The sequence below is a fragment of the Somniosus microcephalus genome, chromosome 5, assembly GCF_052327205.1.
Source record: "Somniosus microcephalus isolate GS21.2 chromosome 5, FLI_Smic_1.0, whole genome shotgun sequence".
NCBI classification, from domain to species: Eukaryota; Metazoa; Chordata; class Chondrichthyes; order Squaliformes; family Somniosidae; genus Somniosus; species Somniosus microcephalus.
The window spans coordinates 301278987-301284099 of NC_140991.1; the positions used below are offsets into that span (position 1 = coordinate 301278987).

Here is a 5113-nt window from a genome sequence, read left to right on the forward strand (position 1 = left end):
ACACTGAGAGAGGAGCAGTCAGTAAAGGGGTGAGTGGGAGCGACACTGAGGGAGGAGCAGTCAGTAAAGGGGCGAGTGGGAGTGACTATGAGGTAGGATCAGTCAGTAAAGGGGCGAGTGGGAGTGACACTGAGGGAGGAGCAGTCAGTAAAGGGGCGAGTGGGAGCGGCACTGAAGGAGCAGCAGTCAGTAAAGGGGCGAGTAAAACCTGGGGATCTTTCTGAGGCTAAATAGTGAAAGATTGTTTCCACTAGTGGGTGAATGGGGAACTGGGGAACAGAAACTAAGGATTTTCACCAGAAGAACTGAGGGGAAAGGGAGGAGGAAGGTTCTTAAACTGAGTGCTAGTAGACCATGTGATGCTTCACCACATGTGGCTGTTGAGGTAGAGTCGACTTCATTTCAAAAGGAATGGGATAAATATTTGAAAAGGGAGAATTTAAGAAAATCTTTGTTGGGGGATGGGGTTACAGGAGAGAGCACCGGCACCGGGGGCTGTGTGGCCTCCTCCTGTGGTGTGGGATGGGGTTACAGGAGAGAGCACCAGCACCGGGGGCTGTGTGGCCTCCTCCTGTGGTGGGGGATGGGGTTACAGGGGACAGCACCGGCACCGGGGGCTGTGTGGCCTCCTCCTGTGGTGGGGGATGGGGTTACAGGAGACAGCACCGGCACCGGGGGCTGTGTGGCCTCCTCCTGTGGCGTGGGATGGGGTTACAGGAGAGAGCACCAGCACCGGGGGCTGTGTGGTCTCCTCCTGTGGTGTGGGATGGGGTTACAGGAGACAGCACCGGCACCGGGGGCTGTGTGGTCTCCTCCTGTGGTGGGGGATGGGGTTACAGGAGACAGCACCGGCACCGGGGGCTGTGTGGCCTCCTCCTGTGGTGGGGGATGGGGTTACAGGAGACAGCACCGGCACCGGGGGCCGTGTGGTCTCCTCCTGTGGTGGGGGATGGGGTTACAGGAGACAGCACCGGCACCGGGGGCTGTGTGGCCTCCTCCTGTGGTGGGGGATGGGGTTACAGGAGACAGCACCGGCACCGGGGGCTGTGTGGCCTCCTCCTGTGGTGGGGGATGGGGTTACAGGAGACAGCACCGGCACCGGGGGCCGTGTGGTCTCCTCCTGTGGTGGGGGATGGGGTTACAGGAGACAGCACCGGCACCGGGGGCTGTGTGGCCTCCTCCTGTGGTGGGGGATGGGGTTACAGGAGACAGCACCGGCACCGGGGGCTGTGTGGTCTCCTCCTGTGGTGGGGGATGGGGTTACAGGAGAGAGCACCGGCACCGGGGGCTGTGTGGCCTCCTCCTGTGGTGGGGGATGGGGTTACAGGAGACAGCACCGGCACCGGGGGCCGTGTGGTCTCCTCCTGTGGTGGGGGATGGGGTTACAGGAGAGAGCACCGGCACCGGGGGCTGTGTGGTCGGGGATGGGGTTACAGGAGAGAGCACCGGCACCGGGGGCCGTGTGGCCTCCTCCTGTGGTGGGGGATGGGGTTACAGGAGACAGCACCGGCACCGGGGGCCGTGTGGTCTCCTCCTGTGGTGAGGGATGGGGTTACAGGAGACAGCACCGGCACCGGGGGCCGTGTGGTCTCCTCCTGTGGTGGGGGATGGGGTTACAGGAGACAGCACCGGCACCGGGGGCTGTGTGGCCTCCTCCTGTGGTGGGGGATGGGGTTACAGGAGACAGCACCGGCACCGGGGGCTGTATGGTCTCCTCCTGTGGTGGGGGATGGGGTTACAGGAGACAGCACCGGCACCGGGGGCTGTGTGGTCTCTTCCTGTGCTGCAATTCTATAACTCTATGAACAATTTCCTTTATTGATTCTAAGCCCAGGGAGTGGTTTAGAAATGTTGGTGCTGAGTTGAGTTTCGGACAATGTGCCGTGTGAGAAGTGCCCCAATCACTGAGCCTGCTGCCCTTTGTGCGACTGCTCGGGGTGGGCCAGTGTGAAGTCCAAGTACAGTTCCATTCTGACTGAGGCTCCAAGTTCAGAGTTGTCACCGTCACACGGAACCGGAGTCCAGACCAGAGTCGAAGGAGGTCGGGAGAGAGATCGGACCTGTTAAATGTGGCATCGACTGGGGAGCCTGACCGCACCTTGTGCAGTGTTGGGGGGGGTGGATTCTGGCTACAGTTTCAGGGTGAATATCAGCTGGTTATAGGATTACTACTAGTTACAGGTCGGATATTGGGGCGTCACTACCAGTTACATATAGACTTTCAGTGAGTTCATGTATTACTGTTGGTTATGAGGGGAATCCAAGTGTTACAATTATTACTATTAGTTAACAGTGCAATCTCAGTGAGTTCCCATTCGTTACTGATGGAATCAAAGTTCCTCCCGCCTCTGTTTTCCCCTCTATGAAACGCTCCGCTACTTTTAGATTCCCCTCTCCCCCGCCCTCGGTTCCCGCCTTCGGTTCCCCCCGCCCTCGGTTCCTCCGCCCTCGGTTCCTCCACCCTCAGTTTCACCCTCCTCCTGCTCAGGAGCGGCTTCCTGGTTCTCGGAACTTCTCGTACAACAGCTGCTGGCACGGAACCACGGACAAAAACACTCAACTGCTGCGGACTCGACCTTTATAAGGTAAAGGCAGTAAATTTTGTAGGCGTCGTGTGGTCAGATGTCACATGGTCAGATGTCATGTGGTCAGAATGTCACATGATCAAACCTCCGGGAATGCCTCCAACCAGAGGTGGCCGCCCTATTGCCAGCGCATGTTGCAGAAGGAGATGGAGGAACATCTCCTCCCCACTAAATCCGTATCGAGGACTGTGTAAAAACATGGAATGCTTCATGAATTTGTGTGTAATGCGTGCGCAGGGGCCTTCCTAATCTGCTCCCTATCGTTCCAGCTATTTTTGAACTGTGACAGTTGAGCTGTTGTAGAAATTCAGGCTTTTACCAAGAATGAATGCCTGATCTCTTGGTCAATGTAATTAGTGGATGCTTTAGTAAAATATTGGCTGGGCAGTAGCCTTGAATTCCTGAGATGAGTAGAACAGAGCCAACATGTTGAAGCTCGTGTCTTCTGCAGTTACACCATTAGCGACTGTACAAGGTTTCACTAAAAGGCGTTGGGATGGAGCTACACTGAGGTTTTCAGGGCTTGACCTTGCCAGAGATTGACCTTCTCTGAAACGCTCCAACACCACAGCATCCTTTTTAATTTATATTTTTGGAAGGCCTTATTCTTTTTTTTTTTTGTTCGCACACTGTGAGGGATGGTCTGCGCTGGGAAAAGGAATACTCTGCCAGCATTGAGCAATGTTAGATGATGTGTCATATTGGCAATCCCACCGCAAAAATGGATAATGCGAGAAGTGGCGCTCAAACCAAAGGAGGCTGTGATTAAGGCAAATTGGTGCCAATAAAGCTGCCTATACTCTGCCACAACTATCTACCCAACCTCGTATCAATCCTATTGCATCAGTGTGAAGTTTTCCACCTCCCAGTTGCAGCCAGTCTGAGGAAGTGGAACTACACATATTGAGCTTTATACTTAATTATCAACTTCTTCATTAAAGTTAGGAATGAAGAAATTCCTCCCTGATTATCAAAATAATTTGATCTTTCAGGATAAAGCTGTCAAAAAACTGACTGTATTTTGCATTTAGATATTGTGCATTAGGTTATAAATGCACACTGAGGCGCACGTATATTTGCACTATTAAGCTACAGACCAGCATCTGAGATCAAATTAAATGCCCCGAATTGGCCTTGCTTGATGATAAATGAACTGATTGAATTTTCTAAAATTAAAAACAGAAAATGCTGGAAACACTCAGCAGCATCTGGAGAGAGAGAAACAGAGTTAACGTTTCATCATGAGTTCTGGGAAGGAGGTAGAAGCAGGCTGTATCTTTTTGACATTTAATCACTCCTGCCCTCCATCCTATCACAGACCTTTCCATTTTGTTCTTTTCCTGCAACCTCCCCCCCCACCCACAATCCCAACCCTTTCCTTGCTTAAAAGCTGTTCATTGCAAACATCTCTAGTTCTTTCCTTCTAGAAAGGTCATCGACCAGATGCTGCCTGACTTGTTGAGCATTTTCAGCTTTTATTTCAGGTGTCCAGCATCTTGCTTTTGTTTGATTGCATTTTCTGTTAGCTGAACATTTGAAAGACTTGCATTTATATAGCGCTTTCACAACCACTGGACATACCAAAGCACTTTATAGCCAATGAAGTACTTTTTTTTTGAAGTGTTGTAACATAGGAAACACAGCAGTCAATTTTGCGCACAGCAAGCTATTCCAGAAACAGCATTGTGATAATGACCAGATAATCTGTTTTTGTTATGAGGGGATAAATATTGGCCAGGACACCAGGGATTACCACGCTGCACTTCTTCCAAATAATGCCGTGGGATCTTTTACGTCCACCTGAGGCAAACAGGGCCTCAGTTTAACGTCTCTGGCACCTCTGACAGTGCAGCACTGGACTGTCAGCCTAGGTTTTTTTTGTTCAAGTCTCTGGAGTGGGATGTGAACCCACAACCTTGTGAACTCAGAGGCGAGTGTGCTACCAACTGAACCACTGACTGACACATTTGGATGGAGTTGCCCTTAGTTCACATCATTATTGAAAAATGCTCATGATATTCAGAAGTGAAAGAATGTAATGCAATCCATACACTGCAGATAAAAACGGTATTTGGTTCAGCCAATCTCAGAATCAAGACTATGTCATTTATCTGACCTTTAGCTTTCTTCTCCAATTGTTTCTACCGCCCGCAGATCTGTGCTGAACTGGACAATAGGTTAAATTATTTATACGACATGCTTTCCCAGGGACCCAGTATCTTGTTAATGAGAATTTGATGCTGAAATGGGGAGAATGGAAATAATAGGAGAAATATTCTGATAACGAGGAGAGATCATGTGGGGAAAGGGGGAAGGTAAGAAAGAAAGAACTGGCGACCACACTTAGTGAAGAGAAATTAACCGCTCAGTTTAAGAAAAATGGCAGCAAATATAAACAGGGACTAATACAGAGGAATATACAACAGGGGGGAGTATAATTTAGTAACAATATGATTGTGTTAACTGCCCCTAACTGATTAATCAACACAACCCAAATTGTCTCGCATTAACCAGGATTATGACAGATT

At 50.7% G+C, this 5113-nt stretch overlaps 1 pseudogene; it reads right to left on the reverse strand.

Moving 5' to 3' along the window:
- Nucleotides 1-2777: 2777 nt before the first annotated feature.
- Nucleotides 2778-2875, reverse strand: LOC147117863 (U6 spliceosomal RNA; annotated as a pseudogene).
- Between the last annotated feature and the right edge of the window lie 2238 nt (nt 2876-5113).